Genomic DNA, 18,873 nt, shown 5'->3' with positions numbered 1-18,873 from the left:
CTCCAGACTCAGCCGGGTTTTGGTCGGGGGTTAAGAAGCCTGGGCTTCCCACCATGGGCTGGTATTCAGAGGGATTCCAGGTTCCATCTTGACCTTTGTCTCTTGCTCCTTGTTCAGATCTCCAGGGCAGATGAGGCCTGTCTCCTCAGCTAAGCTGGGAGCATGACTGGACAGATCCAGTAGAAGGAGGTGATCTGACGCCTCAAGGCAGGCTGGGCAAACCTCCGGATTACCCAGCCTTCCCCTGAAGACAACCTGCTCAGAGACAACTCAGTCCAAATTCCTTCCCCTGGAGGACTGTGTTAACACCCAGGAGCCTGGAGCTTCTGGGCTGAGAGGAAAGCTAGTTCTCCCAGGGGCAATCTGAGAAGGTTGCCTGGAGGAGGCTAGTGCTGTTGGGCCTCCACAGGGGTTGGGCTGATATGAGAGCAATTAGGTAGACCAAGTCAAGGCTTTCTGTATTGACCAGGACAAGGACAGGACCTTCAGAGACCCTGGCTGCTAAGCAGGTGAGCATAGGCATACCCTTCTTCCAGCCAGAAGGGGTCTTTGATACAGTGAGGGCAGACAGCAGACACATGTGCCCTGAGGGGTGCAGGAGTCTAAGTTGGCAAAGCCAGTCCTGGCTATAGTGCTGGGTCCAGATGGGGTAGGAAGGCATTTTGCAGAGAACTTGCCCATGATCATGAGATGGCTAGGTGGATGAGGTCTGAGCTGCAGGTCACACTGTCATTCACAGCCCACCCCCACCCCTCACTAGGTCTCTTATCTGAAAGACATCCACACTCCCCCACTTCAGACTCTTCCCCTCACTGATTCCTTTCTGTCCACTTGGCCACTGGGCCGTTTTCAGCTCTTCGAAGGCACTGGACTTCCTCCCAGGCTGCTCTGCCTGCCAGCACTGCTCTGGTTCCTGTGGCTGCCAAGTCCCTGAGCCTGGCTCCTCCACTCAGATGTCACTCCTGCAAGAAGCCCCACCCCCATTAGGGCTCCCTCTGCTCCCTAGCATCCATTCCTTGAACACCTTGTGAGTATGGGTCCCTGAGACTCGTCTCCATTCTAGGGAGCATATACTTATTTGCGTGATTATTTGATTATTCTCCTCTGCCCCCACCCCAGCTTGACCACAATGACTTGGAAAGCACAGAACATTGAGATTCCTAAAATACAACCAACCTGGCACACAGTAGGCATTTCAGCAAGGGAGGAAAGAACTGAATGAACAGTTCCAGTCCAGTTCACACTGGCCTATGCCAAAACACATTGACTGGCCTCTGCCCATGAGGCTGTCCTCTCCACCAGATGTGAAAGACACCCAAGAGCTGGCCCAGTGTGTGTCCCTAGGACACACCCAAGGCACCAGCTGGCAGACCCAGATGCCTGGCTGGTCAGGAAGACAGGAAGGAAGGATGGATGAGCTTGTTCTCCTCCCTATCACCTCAGTCCCTTTGCCCCAAAGGCTTCACATCCCCATAGTTCAACCCTCTTGGGGGATGGGATGTCCAGGGAACCATGCCAGGGAGCCTCCTGGGTATCACATTTTTATAGGCATATGAACCCCAAAGAGGAACAGAGATCAATGTCCTGGCCTATTGATGAAAACCTCGCTGTAATGCAGATATTTCTCACATTTTTATTATGTTCATGTATGGTAATTCATAGCAGTTTTCTCAATAAAAAAAAACAACACACAAAGTCTGACACTAAAACTGTCACCAAAAAGTATTTATTTCTACCATAACAGCAAATTATACATTGAAGGTTTGTTGTGGTAGTGGTGGGTAGGGTAGTGGGTACCAGCACAGCAGGCTGAGAAGGTCCCCCTCCAAGCACCTACATCATCTAACCCTACCAGACCTGATGGGGTTCAGGTATTCATACCCAAAAACATAAGGGTCAGGTGTGGAGTGTTGGGTTTAATGTGAAATATCCCCACAGGCACGTGCTTTTGAACACTTGGTCTCCAGCTGGTGGCAGTTTTGAGGAGGTTGTGGAACCTTTTGGAATGCTGGCTATCACTGTCATTGGCTGACCTAAGAGTGTGAGTGTTTCAGGCCCGCTCCACTTCTGCCAAGATCTCTGCTTCCAGGTTGGCGACCAAGGCTCCAGAATCCATGGACCAACTACACACCATGCTTACCACATCATAGTGGACCGAGTCCTCTGAACCACGGGCCAAAATAAACCTCTACCTTTAAGTGGCTTCTGTCAAGCATTTGGTGATGGTGATGAGGAGAGTGACTGATGTAGGAGGAACATCCTTGATACAGCTGACACTGAAGAATACGAGGTGGAATGTGGTCTCGAAACAGTAATGCCAGTGTGCCCCTGCTTGGAGAGGACCGTTTTTCACCAGGTAAGCCAGGAAGCTATACTCAAGGAAAAAACAACTGGGCCACCTCTGGAAGGCAGGTGGGCTCCAAATATTCACTTCCAGGAGAAAGCAACAGCACAAGGGTGGGCTTGATGGGGACACCTGCCCGGGTCAGAGAGAGTAGCAGGCATGCTGGGTACTCTTCTCATTTGAGAGCTGATGGACAGTGAAACAGCCCAGACTTGGGCCATGGAGCTCATGACCATCCACTGGCCCATTTAATCCATAAATATGTACTTTTAAATTATGTATATATAGGGGGAGCATGTACCTGCAGAGGATAGAAGAGGGTGTCAGATGCCCTGGAGCTGGAATTACAAGCCTCTGATGTGGGTGCTGGGAACCAAACCCAAGTCCTCTGCAAGAGCAGTAGTTGCTCTTAACCAACAAGCCATCATCTCTCCGGTTCCTATTAAAGGGTTTTTAAGTGATTTTTTTTCTTGGAAAATTTATCCTCTGGTTTTGGTATTTGGTGTCATGGGCATAAATTTTGGGGGTGGGGAATCACAAACCCTAAAGGCAGCTTTTTGCTTAAACTATAAATGTACGAAGAGGCAATTCAGGACAGTGGGTCAGGGGAGGGCCAACCTTCCCTGGTAGCCACGGGGCTGGCTTCGTGGGCAGGAGTGGGCTGGTTCAGGGTACTGGCACCAACAGGGAGCAGAGGGAACAGTGTCTCTTCAGCCAGGCTTTCTATTTTGGGCAATTAACAAGGAGGCAGGGATAATTTTTTTCTATAGGAATGTCTGCCTGGGGGTCAGAAATTTATACTTAGATCAATTGGTTGGGTAAATGGGAAAGAACAAATTTTTTTAAGAATCTGGAGAAGGCGTCTGCTCTGCCCTGGCAGCCCTGAGTCTGCTCATCTTTGTTCATGTGGTTTTGTCTCGGTGATTTGAGCGTGTTCTAATTTTGTCATTCAAGCCATCTGACTTTCCCCACTCTATACAAACAAAACCTAATTTAGTTTGAGATGTTTTAAGTCATAACAATGACGGATGGCCAGGGTTCAGGTGTGGTGGAATATTTAAACACTAGTCTATATTTTTCTGATATAGAGACAGGCAGCGTTTTTGTGCTCTGATTAATTATGATTTTGCATTTCAGAAAAAAATAGCTTTTTCTATTCTACATTATTAATTGGTTATTTAATTAGGAATTCTCCAAGCTTCAGATGTTGGGAAGCTAAATCTGTGAGTAGGTTTAAAAAAAGCCAAGCTCCATCCTATTGCCTTTTTGAATCTTATGAAGGTCACAATAAGACGTGATTGTTTGGCACAGCAGCAGTGAATTATGCCACCCAGACAAGCTTTTAACCTATGTGCCTTCGCTCTGAGTGAGACACACGGGCATGTGCTCACGCTAAACCTTCTCTATTGAAGAGGATTCAATCACCATAATGAATCTGAGGCCAGGCAGCAATCTTCCGCACTGAAAGAATTTCTAAAAGATTGTAGAATTTGTAAAACGAACAGCTCGCAGACTAAATGGCTGTGTGGGTGAATCAATTATTGCAAGGCCCCGAGTAGTCATAATATTTAGTACATATCATACAGTGTTTCAGGTACAATAAGATATGCTCGTTTTTTCCCCATTCCTACTGGAAATGGTACCAAGAGCCTGCAAACAGCCCCGGCTGGTCTGGCCTGCAGCACCCGGGAGAGCTGGGTCAAGTGGAACTGAGGAATGCACATCCAAGCGTGGATGAGGCTGGCAAAGAGGTTCCCTCCGAGAGGCAGAGGAGGTGGGGCACCCCCACCATCTCACCAAGCCAGCTCCCAGCCACCAAGATGCTAAGTTGCCAGCTCTCCATTTTTAGAGCCTGGTTTTGAATCGCTTCCTTATTAATACAATAATTATTTTTCTCTGACAGCACCATTTATAACCATCTACTCTGTGTCCAACTAGCCCTGTTTTCATTAATCAGTGGGCATTGGGTGACTGTCAGCCTCTCTCTGGATCATGACTTATCGGCCCCATGCAGGCTCCTCGTGCTGGGTGGACCACAAATCCCACGAGGACCCAGCCTTCATGGCTACCTGTGGGGAAAGCTTCACACACATGGACCTAGGTGTCATCTGAAGACCTAGGCTTTAGAAAAGGGTACTGAGAATCTCAAGGAATGTGTGAAAGACTGTCTCCATGGTGACTGAAAAGTTGTAGGAGAAGCCACATATGGTGGTATACCATGTACTCCCAGCACTCAGGAAACTGAGGCAGGAGGATGGTTAAGCTCAAAGCCAATCTGGCCTGCATAGTAATATCCTGTCTCAAACAAAACAGTTGGAAAAGAATTGTTGTAAGATGTAACTCAGTACAGTTATCCTAGAGGACAGTATGGAGAGTTCTCAACAAATCAAAAATAGATCCATCATATGATTCAGCTACCATGCCTCAATAAATACCCAAAATAAATGAAATGACGCATTCAAAGGATCCCTGCACACCCATGTTCACATAACAGCCAATATATCAATCAATATGTCCCCTAACAATTGGATTAAAAAAATAAAAGGATACTATTTAGCCACAAAAGAACAAAGTCCTGGCATTTGTGCCAATATGGATAGAACACGAAATAAGTTAGGCACAGAAAGACAACTACCACATGTTCTTACTTGTGCACCCATATCAGGCAACTCACAACCACCTGTAACTCCAGCTCTAGAGGATCCCTCGCCCTCTTCTGGCCTCCATGGGTACTACACTCACTGCATATACCCATATACAGATACACATACCCACACATAAATAAATAATTAAAAAAATCAAAAATAGAAGAGGAGTTCAAAGGTCCCCAAGAGAGGGAAATTGTTAGTGCATAAGGAGTTGGATATGCTAATTAACCTGGTTCAATACCATATAAATATACATGTATTGAATTATCACACTGTACTCTTGAATATGTATAATTATTATGTGTCTATAAAATTAAAGACTGGCAGAGAGCTTACCTAGCATGCACAAAATCCTAAGTTCAATCCACAGTACTGATTTTAAAAAACTAAATCAAACTGGGTGTGGTGGCACACAGTTGTAATATCAGCAGATGTTACAAGAGAGGCAGGAGGATCATGGGTTGAGGCCATCCTGGGCTACATTGTAAGTTCAAGCCGAGCCTGTAGCAATGCCCGCCACATACAAAAATTAAGTTAATTTTAAAAGTCTTAAGAGGCAGTACCTATCTCCCTCCAGCAGTGTGAAGAAGCTGGATAGAAACCAAGGGAAACTTTTAAAATGTCATGGTGTCATCAGGCAAACCATTCTTCAACTGTTGGACTTAAGGGGTCAAGAAGAAACTTAAAATGAGTATTGCACAAGACACGGTGGGCCTGTTATTTCAGCACTTGGGAGGCTAAGGCAGGAGACCAGAAGCCACACTAAGCAATATAGCAGACATCCTTTTAGCCTGTGCTCTCTGAATGAATCCTATTCATCCCCAGAGGAAGCTTCCCACCACCGAGGACCACAAAGCCACAGCTCTATGTCTCCAGAGGGAACAGCATTCATTCCAGGATGCTTCCTAGGTTTCCTCTGGTCCTGTGGCTGCTCATTTGCTACAAACCCTCTAATAGTATGAGTCACTCGCTATTCTCAGCTGTTAAGAAAATAAAGACAGTCTTTTATGATGTTCTAAACTCCATGCAAACCTTTTCTCTTGTGAATTTCACTTCCACTCTCCTTTACTGGTAAATGACCAGAAGGGTAATGTTCTAGAAGTCTGGCTGGTAGAACACAGAGTCAAGACTCAAGCACAGATCTTAGGAGATCTTTTCTCCTAGCCTGGATTCTTCACTCATCGCCAGGTGCTCCCTGATCTGGAGCACCCATGCTCACCCCAGAGAAGAGCAATGCTCTCTTGCCAAATGATCCTAGAGCAAGGTCCCTCACCAGCTCAAACCGCAACAAACAGGCAAGACCATCCATTCCAGAAACACCCCTTCAGCCAGCTTTTAACAGCTCCACTCTAATACTCAGTTGGATGAGAAGAAGGATAAACAGAAGTATCTTGGAGGGCTACATGGCAATAAAATCGATGTAAATGGCCAGGCGTTGGTGGCGCACGCCTTTAATCCCAGCACTCAGGAGGCAGAGCCAGGTGGATCTCTGTGAGTTTGAGGCCAGTCTGGGTGACCAAGTGAGTTCCAGGAAAGGTGCAAAGCTACACAGAGAAACCCTGTCTCGAAAAACAAAACAAAACAACAACAACAAAAAAATCCCTGTAAATGAATTTGAACTGTCTAGGAAGAAATTGAACAAAGCAAGTTCATAAGCTCTGTAGGATTGGTAAAGTTTTATCAATGGCTTATGAAGAAGTCCTAATCCAATGGAGAGATAGACTATGTCCATGGATACATTAGTCAAACGTTGTGTAGATTTGATTCTCTCCCTGAAGGATCTACTGACCCCATGTTGTTTCGTTTTAAACACCCACGGGAATGTCTAAAAAAATCGTTAAATAACATGGAAGAATAAACAAAAGGCAAGAATAATAAGAATAATTCTCAATATGAAAGGTAATAAGGAAAGGTTCTAAGTTCCACGATATTCAATATACAACAAAACTAGCATATCAAATCAGTGTGAAAAAGACAAAATTAAAAACAAAAGCAACAACAAAACTACTACCCACATCATCCTGTGCCCAATCCCACACTGGCTCACTCCAGAGAGAGGAACGCAAGGTCAGGGCAGCCTTGGCAAGCCTTCCTGGCATGAGGAGATGAGCAAAGGTGGTGGGGGAGGCATTTAATATGCATGCAGATGCTGGTCCGTGGGTCCTTGGGAGCTACAGTAGTAGTATCACATATGACATGTTGTGGAATAAATCTGGTTGGTCTCATGGAGATGGGCTGAGGAAAAGAGCCCTTTTGATGGTCTGGAGAGATGGCTCAGCAGTTAAGAGCACTTACTGATCGATCTTATAGAGGACTTGAGTTTGGCTCCCAGCATTCACATCAGACAGCTCACAACTCTGGGGAATCTACCACCCTCTTCTGGACTCCCAAGACATCTTCACTCACAAATGTATATTCCCATAATACACATACACACACATAATTAACAACAATAACAACAAAAACTAAATCTGTTTTAAAAATAAGAACTGGCCGGGCGGTGGTGGCGCACGCCTGTAATCCCAGCACTCGGGAGGCAGAGGCAGGTGGATCTTTGTGAGTTCGAGGCCAGCCTGGTCTACAGAGCAAGATCCAGGAAAAGGCGCAAAGCTACACAGAGAAACCCTGTCTCAAAAAACCAAAAAAACAAAAAAAACAAAAAAAACAAAAAAAAAAAAAGAACTGAACAACAGCAACAAAAGTGCTTATAGCTAGGCCTAGTGGTTAAGACCTGCCATCCTAGCTACTTAGGAGTCTGAGGCATGAGGATCATGAGTTCAAAACCAGCCTGGGCAACTTAGCAAGACCCTGTCTTAACATAAAAGTAAACAGAATATTATAGACACAATCCAGTGGTAGAACACTTAATATCTACCAGTGAAGGATGGGGTGTACTCAGAGGTACAAAGCTTGTCTAGCATGCCTGAGGCCTTAGGTTTAATACCCAGTACCACAAACCTGTGTATATGCACACACACACACACACACACACACACACACACACACACACACACACACACATTTTTAAGAATGTGACACACAGAATAACACATATCAAAGGGAGGCAAAAAGATCCCAGGGCAGAGAATTGAGAAGTTCCTCTGGGTAAAGGAGGTGGGGGTGTAGGGTGGTGGGGGAACTGTAGATTATTAAGTTCTTGGTCATTGTTTGAAGCAATGAGTTCACACTATTGAAAAGATTATGGCTGGATACTAGATTAACTCAAAAAAATCAGTAGTCCTTCTATATACAAAAGACAAATGGGCTGAAAAAGAAATCAGAGAAACAATATCCTTTGCAATAGTCACAAATAATATAAAAATATCTTGGTGTAACTCTAATCAAGCAAGTGAAAGACCTGTATGACAAGAACTTCAAGTCTTTAGAGAAAGAAATTGGAAAAGATATCAGAAAATGGAAAGATCTCCCATGCTCATGGATCAGTAGGATTAACATAGTAAAACTGGCCATTTTACCAAAAGCAATCTACAGATTCAATGCAATCCCCATCAAAATTCCAACACAATTCTTTACAGACCTTGAAAGAACAATACCCAACTTCATATGAAAAAAAAACAGGATAGCTAAAACAATCATATACAATAAAAGAACTTCTGGAGGCATCACCATCTCTGATTTCAAGCTGTACTACAGAGCTATAGTAATAAAAGCCATATGGTATTGGCATAAAAACAGACAGGTTGAGCAATGGAATCGAATCGAAGACCCAGACATAAATCCATATACCTATGGACACCTGATTTTTTATAAGAAGCCAGAAATACACAATGGAAAAAAAGAAAGCATCTCCAACAAATGGTGCTGGCATAACTGGACATCAGCATGTAGAAGAATGCAAATAGATCCATATCTATCACCCTACACAAAACTCAAGTCCAAGTGGATCAAAGACCTCAACATAAATACAGATACACTGAACCTCACAGAAACAAAAGTGGGGAATAGCTTTGAATGTTCTAGCACTTAGCTGTATCTATAGCATTCTGTTCAGTAGACAATTTCCTGAACAGAATACCAATAGCACAAGCACTAAGATCAACATTTAATAAATGAGACCTCATGAAATTAAAAAACTTCTGTAAGGCAAAGGATACCATCAATGGGACAAAATGACAGCCTACTGAATGGGAAAAGATCTTCACCAACCAACATCTGATGGAGGGCTGATATCCAAAATATATAAAGAACTCAAGAAACTAGACATCAAAAAAAACCCAAACAATCCAATTTAAAAAATGGGGTACAGATCTAAATAGAGAATTCTCAAAAGAGCAATCTTAAATGGCCAAGAAATACTTGAAGAAATTTTTAACATCCTTAGTGTGGTAGTTTGAAAGTAATTGGCCTCCATAATCTCATAGGTAGTAGCACTATTAGGAGGTATGGCTTTGTTGGAGTGGGTATGGCCTTGTTGGAGGAAGTGTGTCACTGTAGGGTTGGGCTTTGAGGTTTCCTATGCTCAGGATACTGCCCAGTGTCTCAGTCAACTTCCTATTGTCTGCAATATGTAGGACTCTCAGCTACTCCTCCAGCACCATGCTTGCCTTCATTCCACCATGCTCCCCATCATGATGATAATAGACTAAACCTCTGAAACTGTAAGTAAGCCACCCCAATCAAATATTTTCTTTATAAGAGTTGCCATGGTCATGGTAGACCAGAGCCTAGTTTAATCATCACAAGAGCAGCTTCATCCATCAACTGATGGGAGCAGATGCAGAGACCCACAGCCAAACATTAGGCAGAGCTTGGAGAATCCTGCAACAGAGGGAGAGGAAGGATTGTAGGAACCAAAGGTGTCAAGGACATCCCAAGAAAATGGCCCACAGGATCAACTAAGCACGGCTCATAGGGGCTTACAGAGACTGAACCAACAATCAAGAAGCCTGTATGGGTCTGACCTAGGTCCTCTGCACATATGTTACAGTTATGAAGCTTGGTCATCTTATGGGACTCCTAACAGTGGGAATAGAGGCTGTCTCTGATTCTTTTGTTTGCTTTTGGGACCCTTTTCCTCCTACTGGATTGCCTCACCCACCCTTAATATGATGGGATGTGCCTAGCCTTATTACAACATGATATGCCATGTTTGGTTGATATTCTTGGGAGGCCTGCCCTTTTTGAGGGGAAACAGAAGAGGAGTATATCTGGGGGAGATGAAAAGTAGAGCAGAGGGACTGTGAAGAGGGGGTGGGAACTGTGGACGGGAATGTAGCATACAAGAGAAAAATTTAAAAAAAAAAAAAGAAAAGCAAAAGAAAGATCACTTCAAGGGCTAGAGAGATGGTTCAGCAGTTAAGAATGCTGGATGCCCTCCCAGAGCACCAGAGTTTTGTTCTCAGAACCTATACCAGCCAACCATTCACAACCACCTATAACTCTAGCTCCAAGGGATCCCATGTCTCTTCTAGCCTCTGTGGACACCTGCACACATGTGGTATGTACACTCACAGAGATACATCATAAAAATAAAACCCATCACTTCAGTAATTATAGCACACATGGGCCCATGCATGGAACAAGGGTGAGTGTGTGAGAGCCCAGGATCATGATAAGTCCACTTAATATTCTCAGATCTAACTCCTCCAAATCACAGATGCTTACACCCAGCAATTCTTTCAGGAATACACCCTAAGAAGAACACTCAGACACATGTGCAACTGCTGAGGACCAAGCTGTTCTTGTGACAGAAAACTAAGAACATGAATGTCCATCAATGGAGGACCGGCTTATTGAACACAAGATACTGTCACATGGTAAAATACCAACAAAGTTCCCAAAAGCAGAGTGGCCAGCCAGGTGTGGTGGAACAGGCCTGTGATCCCAGCACTCGGAGCCCAAGGCAGGAAGATCGGGGGTTCAGTGTCAGCCTGGGTACATAGTGAAATCCTATCTCAAACAAACAAAACTGGCAGGGGAGGGGGTAAGCTTCTAATCCTTGCACTCAGAAAGGAGAGACAGGAAGATCAAGAGTTCAAGCCCATCCTCACCAACACAGGAGACTGTCTCAAAAGAAGCAAACATACACAAAAAAAGAAGAGTGAGTTGGGGAGATCTAAGCAAAACTGGAACAGAAATACATCTGGGACAGGACAACTGCTCACAGGGTGTGAGTTACACATGAGTCCTCCCCTTGCTCATACTTCCTGGCCCTAGAGGTTATTCTGTCATTTTAAACCACAAATCTAACAGAGAATACAGGACTTGGTACCATGGCCTGGGCAGGAGAGGGACAGCTGCTATAAATACACCCCTCTTCAGACATGGCAAGGGCTGCTTCCTGGGGGCCATATTAGATCATTCAGATTTAATTTTCCATTTTTCACATGCTCAGATAAAAGCATGCTTACTGTAGAAGCCCTGGGCTGCAAAGAATGTGTCCAGAATCAATGCCTCCACAGACCAACAGCACCTATCAACCTGGCTGAGCATTATGACTGATCGTCCTCCAGTCTGGATATTGTCTTGAAGGTTTTTTTGGTTTTTTTGGTTTTGGGTTTTTTTTTTTTTTAGTGTGATGGATTTAAGTAAGTATCATTTGGATGAAGAAGATTGCTCTTTATCATGTGGGTGGGCCTCATCCAATCAATTGAAAGTCTGAAGAGAAAAAAATGGAGGTTCCCCAAGGAAGAAAAAAATGTTGCCTCCAACTGCTTTTGAACTTGAGCTGTAGCCTCAGTTCTTCCTTGGGTCCCCAGGCTGCTGGGATGCTCTGGGGATATAGGATATGCCAAGTGCCACCACAAAGCTAATTCAGGTAGATGGATGTGTAGTTCAATCAATCAGCCTATGGCAGAGATTGATGACAGACTCATAGATGAGTAATAGATGTGTACATGAATGTGCACATGTATGTATTCATGCTCTCTATTGATTGTTCATTTTCTGGAGAACCTGGCTATCAGAGGCTAACACACTGACTTGCATGCAGATCTCCACAAAGCAAGGCACCTGCATTCTGTTTCCACATAACTTCAAATGCATCATGAGCATGGTCCATCTTATTGGAGAAGCTTTTAAAATCCTCTTAATGATCACACATCTTTATAGTAGTTTATTTTGAACAAGTTGCTTATTGCCAGACCCTGGGATTTTCTCCAATCTGTCACTATTACAAGTAAAGATTTAACAAGAAGATATGGAACATACTTGTTTTGTTTTATGACACTGTCTCACTCAGTAGAGCAGACTAACCTTACACTTGAGATTCTCCTGCCTCAACCTCGCAAAGGCTGGGATGACAAGCATGTGGTACCACACCTGGTTAGGAACATAATTTTTTTAAAGAAAAAAATATTTTTATTTATGCATACTTGTTGGTATGTACACTGTGTGCATGCAGTAGCCACACAGGCTAGAAAGGGCATTGGACCCCCTGGGATTGGAGTTATATGAGCTTGTGAGCCACTCAATATGGGTGCTGGGAACTGAACCCAAATTATATATATATTAATGTAACAAAGAGGCTGGGGGATATAGCTCAGCAGTTAAGAGCACCAGAGGACCTAGGTTTGGTTCCCAGCATCCATGTTATGGCTCACAACCATACATAACTCCAATTCCAGGAGATGCAACACATTACCTCCTCGGCATCACACATGTGATGCATAGACATACATGGGGACAAACAATCATATACATAAAACAAAATAAGTCTTTTTTTAACATATGGACAAGACATGGGGTTGGGATACAGAAGTCTGGATTCTGGCATTGGTCTGACTCACTTCCACAGATAACTTCACCTCTAGTGGCCTCTATGAGTTGGCCTATCATTCACAAGCCTGCTTCGAGACACTGTATTTCAGTCACCAGGCTGGACCTGCTCTCATCCCATGGCCTGGTGTCTAGTACTGAGGTCAGTGCCTCTCAGCAGCACAGCTGCCCATCCCCCCTAGCCCACCCATGACCCTCCTTCCTCCCCCACCCCACCCCATTCTCAGCCCACCTCACCTCATCTCCCATTTCTGTCCCCTTGTGAGCCACACTGTCTCCTGCACACAGTACAGGACTCCCAGATTTCCTGTCATGCCACCATCTCAACAGCCTATGCCTAAATTAGGCTTTTCCTTTCCTTACTTTATTTTGTGTGCATGGATGTTTTGTCTGCATGTATGTCTGTGTACTACTTGCATGGCTGGTGCTTGTGAAGACCAGAGAGGACATCAAATCCCCTGCAACTGGAATTATAGACAGTTGTGAACTGGCATTGAAGTGCTGGGAATTGAACCCTGGTACTCTGGAAGAGCAACTAGTGCTCCTAACTGCTGAGCCACTTCACCAGTCCCCTCTAATAAGCCCTTTTAAGAAGAAGACATACCCATCATTCCAGCACTGAGGAGGCTGAGGCAGGAGTACAGAGAATTCTAAGCCATCCTTAGCTACATAGTAAGAGTCTGTCTTTAACTAGGGGCTGGTGAGGTGGCTTAGTGGTTAAGAGCACTGGCTGCTCTTCTAGAGGTCCTGAGTTCAAATCCCAGCAACCACATGGTGGCTCACAACCATCTATAAGGATATCTGGTGCCCCTTCTGGCCTGCAGACATACATGCAGACAGAACACTGTATACATAATAAGTAAATAAATCTTTAAAAGAAAAAAAGAGTCTGTCTTTAACAAAAAGAAGGAGGAAGATTTAAAAAAAAATAGGAGAGAAGAGAGTAAAAAGGTGAGGAAGGAAGATGGAAACCGAAGGCAAGCCCTGGGAAGCAAGGTGAAAACCAGTGAGGCCAAGACCTGCCGGGGTCCAGCAATGGGTGGGAGGTAGGCACCCTGCCAGGGAGGGTGTCCTCAGGGAAGCCCAAGTTTCTTAGTGACCTGGCTCTCAGGTGTCACCGGGTCTCCATGCCTTTCCATCCACCTGGGGTCCCCAGCGGCCTGCTGGTGAGAGATGGTTCTCAAGTCTGTTTCCCATGGAGGTCATCAACAAGTCCCACGAGTTCTGACTCTACTGTCTGTTTTAACCCCTTCTCTCTCCATTGCTGTCATCATGTTATCTGAAAAGAGGGTCCCTCTGCACTGTATCAGCCTCCCACAGCAATTCCAAGGGAGAAGACCCAGTGATGGTCTTCAAATGTGAGTCACACCTAATCCCTGACTGTGAGGAACTTTCAGAGCCTCCCACTGCTGGAGAACAAACCCTTCCACAGCTAACAAGGCCCTGGCAATCTTCTCTTCACAGCCAGCCTCACTCTGCTTTCTGCCCTGTTCCCCAACCTCACCCAACATTCCCCAGGCATCCCTGCCTTTGGGTCTTGGCACCCATGATTGCCTCTTTGCTTCTATTCTCCACAGCCTCTCCTGGTCATCCTTCTGGTCTCAATAATGCCACCTCATTCGAGGCCTTTCCTGATCACATACTATCCAGTTATTGTCTGGGTCCACTTATATTCATGGTTTTGTTTTGTTTTTGTTTTTTTCCTTACTCATCTCAAAGTTCCACAAAGGTAGGGCCCAGGCCTGCTCACAACATCTGCTACTATTCAGATTTCTAAATAAATACATATTTGTCTGAGACAGGGATTCATATATCCCAGGCCAGTCTCAAACTATGTAGTCAAGTATGACCTTGAGCGTCTGCCTCCACTTTCAAGTGCTGGGATTACAAGCGTGCGTCATCTTGCCTGCTTTTATATAAATACATGTTTCTCCCTCATCTGAATCATTAGGAATCCAGCAACGTAGAAGCAGACTGCTGCCTCTCCCTAGCTCCCTGCCCCCCCTCTCTGGGACATCTGCTTGCTGGAGCCTTCCCAGAGAATGGAAGGAACATCCGGGGTGGTTGGGCAGTGCCTGGTAATGGTATAATGGTAGAACTGATACATCCATACTGGTTGCAGGGGGTGTATCACATGGCCTACTCCAAAACGCAGTCTTGGTTTTACCCTTTCACTCATCCAGGACCCACTACTGAGCAACACTCCACAGGTGTGTACCAGACCGTCATTCGTGCATGAAGTAGACATGCTGGTTCAGGAATGGCTGGTACCTGGTAGCCAGCCCCAGGTGGGGACTGAAGACAGTGTCACAGGTTTACTTGGCCAGCCAGTGAAAAGAAGGGAGGAAAAAGAAAAGAGGAAGAGAAGAAGAAAGAAGAGAGCAAAGAGGCAGTAGAGAAAGAATGGAGGGAGGGAAGGAAGGACAGAGGGAAAGGAAAGAAGAATGGAGAGAGAGAGAGAGAGACAAAAAAGGAAGCATGGGAAAGGAGATGCGAAGGGATGGGATTGGCATGCACCATTCAAGATTTCTGGGGCTTTGTGCCTGGAACATTGCTCGGGAGTTGAAAGCTTGCCTAGAACCTACCAGTATTGCGGAGTTAGGGTCTAGTTATATAAGCACTTGCTTAGCAAGTAAGACCCAAAATTCCACCCCCAGGATGTGTGTGTGTGTGTGTGTGTGTGTGTGTGTGTGTGTGTGTGTGTACCACTCCACCCAAGATTTCTGCTGTCCCCATAAAAAGCTAGGAAGATGCACATTACCCTAAGTTCTCTGCCTCTCTCTCTACCCCTGGAGTCCATTTGTCTCTACCACTGGATACAATAACACTGGAGACGCTGAGACTAGAGACCCTGGGGAGGCTTTTCTGACTCTGAGTTTCTGTTCACTTGCAGATCCTTCGTGTGTTCAGCCTGCCAGTCCATTAGAGGCCAAAACAAGACCTAGGATCACAGCAAACCCCTCCAGAGGATAAAGAAATGTGTCCTCACCCCCTGCAGAATAGACTGGCTCACATTAGAGCACCTCCAAATACAAGATCCATCCCATCCTTCTACAAAGAACTGGAGAACAAATAAAAAACTGAACGGTAGAGCTGGAGTGCAGCCCAGGGTGCATGGCTCCCAAGCCTTCACTGAGGGGACAAGTACCCAGAACAGGGCTTAACAGAAAGATTTCAAGATTTAGTATGTGTGTGAATGGAGGTGGCTCTCTGTTCTAACACAAGAGACCCCCAACATATACAAGTTGTCTTTTCTCTTCTGACCACACCAAAAGCATGGCAATGGGATGCACCCCAAAGAGCACAGGGCAAGACAGCCTATTTTATAATAGGCTGTCACCAGTTCAGCCACTCTCCCTGACACTCTCTTAAAAAAAATGTGGACAGCACTGGCTCCTGCAATTTAGAGGTCGCAGAAGGGAACATCCCGCCCCAGAATCACTTAACGTGTTCCCACTGCAAGCTGATGCCAGTTGTCCCCTGAGCCCTGAGATCTTGGGTCCTGAGCCCTGCCCCCTACACATTCTATACATTTGTTTATATGGAGCTATGGTGCTCTCTTGATTGCACAACATTGCAGCCTGCTGATGAGGGTTGCTGTTGACATTTCCACATAGCTGGCTTTTGTCAATTGTGGCAGCCTAAGAAATTCTATCTTAAGGGCTGCTCTTTATTAAATTTGCAAGATACAAAACTGTGGCTGATAATCGGTCTCTTTCCCTTTGCAAATGCAGAACCCACACTCAGTGACTCCCGAGTCATTAAAATGGGCCCTACACTTGAACAGCAACAACAAAAAAAAACCATAATGACCTGAGTTTTTACAAGCGCTGGGATTTCCGACATTTGACCGAATGAAACATTTGCTTTCTATTTCTCAACCGTTATCAGCACACAGATCTTGGGGGGATGGTATGGGGGAGGCAGGCAGCAGGGAAGAAAACTGAGAAATGAACGGACAGGAGCCCCCTTGTCCTAGGCTTCACCAAACTTTGTGACAGAAGCTTCTGTGCGACTCTTTTATGTGCTATCGGTGACATAATTCCTATTTTTTCCCCAGCCATTATATATGATAAATAAAACAATACTCTGAAAACACTGCGATCTCTCATCAATGTCACTGTGAAAAGGGCCCAGATAAATGAGTGCTGGAATCACAGGCAGATGACATGGCTGGCCATGTATCATCTTCCATGTATTGAACGTAGTCTTTGTAAAGATAGAACGGTAATAAAGAGTGGTATTGTACGCTCTGAAAGGCTGTGTGGGTCTGTGCATGACTAATCTGTCTTTCTGCATTATTTTATTCAATCTTCTCTGACTTTATGCCTTTGACATTTTTGCTACACTCAGTAAATTTGAGTGAATAGGCAATTTTGAAGAATTTTTATAGGGCTTCAGAGAAGTCATATGCAGACTGCATCTCTGTTCAAATTTAACAGTTTAAATATTCCCTTTGTCTAGGGTACAGAGTAATATTGAGACAGAAAAAAAAGGAGAATGCTTTAACCTTAAGATTTTAACAATGTTTCCTGAAATTGCTTAATTATTTAAAGAAAAACAAACAACCAACCCCCCAAAAAATAACCAAGAGCAGGCTCATAATGAAGGCATATCCCAACTTATTTTTTAATATAATTTCATCATTTTTATCTACAGAAGACTGACTGTTCTAAAAATTAAGACATTGTTTCTTCTCCCAGAATTCAGAGATATGGATGAGGAAAAGCAAGGGGTGGCTTTGAATCAGAGTTCTGAAAGGCCTCACTGGACCCACTTCTCTGCCTTCCTCTTACCAGGGTAGTTGTCTGTCAGTAAATGATGACCTCATTGTAGGTCTTTAGTTCGTTGTAAATCGGTATCATTTATTATCTAACCTGTACCATTAGTTTGGCGAGGACCTTCAATTCAAATAATTTATACTAGAGATATGCAATATGAAAATCAAAAATTATTTCCTTGGCTAAACTGTGAAGTCTATTAGACCACTGTGTTCCAAGAGACCCACTCCCTTGTTTAGGTTGTTTAATGGTTTGCAAGAAAACCTGCAATTACTTGATAAAACTGTTTGAGCTAGCAGGTGTTAGCCTCGTAGCTTTAGCTTATAAACAGTTTTGTAAAATATTATTAAAGTATTTAAAGTGAGCCTAAACTTCAGATGACCCCAGCCTGATGGATTCATTTAGCCAATTACATTTTACAGTATCCCTATCAAAAACACAGACCGCATATTTCATTTTTAGTGACTCAACCCACAAGCCTATGTCTAGGAGGGTGACTGGAAATTTCTGTACCTTCATGGTGCTTTGTGGTAATTGGAGGCAGGATACTCCCAGTTGGTACTCAGGGCACACTTGGGCAGCTGAGGAGAAGCAGAGTCTGTCAGTCCAGTGTAGCTGAGCATGAGGGCGCATGTTCTGGTACCAAAGCAGAGGCCAGATCAGGGGCAGGAAATGACTCTCCTCCAGGCATCCTGGGAAATCAAAGGGCCCAGAGCTCTTGTCTCTGGCCTCTCAGAAAATCAGGTCCTAGCTGCCTCGTGCATCCTTCCTGCTTCTGATGCTTGACCACAGGTTCCCAACCACTGTGACCAGCAGGAAGACAAGAAGAAAGGAGCATATGTATGCACGGCAAGCACACCAGGGAGCTCTGCTGCTGATGGACAGTGAGACCGTATAAGGAGCCAGAGCCCACTCCTTTACCATCTTTCTTCAGGAGGCTCCCTGGCCTCCAAGCAGCCCCAGCACATACAAAGCTCCTAGCTCACACACAAGGAAACTACTGGTCACAACTAGCGCCAGTGGTGCCTCCATGACAGATGCTGACAATCTCACTGAGAACTGAGGTAACAGATGGGTCTGGTATGTGGGACCAAGCATTCCCATAGCGTCCTAGCACAGAACAAGATCTGGACTGTCAACTCTGTTTGTGACTTCTGCTTGGGAAATGGATAAACATTTCACATCTAAGACTGAAGCCCGAATCACTATCTTTCTTCAGAGCAGACACAAACAAATGCTACTTTTTATCACTGCACAGCACTCGATGTAAGTTCATTAAAATGAAAGATTAGAGAGCCCCGGATGTAGGATGCTGTGATTCATGCACAGCGCCCAGATAACAGATGCAGTGTCTATTATTTTC

The 18,873-nt window shown here is 44.7% G+C and overlaps 1 long non-coding RNA gene across 1 annotated transcript in view; it reads right to left on the bottom strand.

The window, feature by feature from the left end:
* The window catches only part of LOC131920447 (uncharacterized), a 45,889-nt gene extending 27,624 nt beyond the window's left edge, over nt 1-18,265 (bottom strand). Inside the window, exon 1 of the long non-coding RNA XR_009381650.1 lies at nt 18,024-18,265. This is a non-coding gene — a long non-coding RNA (uncharacterized LOC131920447). The remainder of the gene's footprint in view (nt 1-18,023) is intronic.
* Between the last annotated feature and the right edge of the window lie 608 nt (nt 18,266-18,873).

This window comes from Peromyscus eremicus, chromosome 1, assembly GCF_949786415.1.
Source record: "Peromyscus eremicus chromosome 1, PerEre_H2_v1, whole genome shotgun sequence".
Classification (NCBI taxonomy): domain Eukaryota; kingdom Metazoa; phylum Chordata; class Mammalia; order Rodentia; family Cricetidae; genus Peromyscus; species Peromyscus eremicus.
This window is presented reverse-complemented; position numbering and strand designations above follow the sequence as displayed.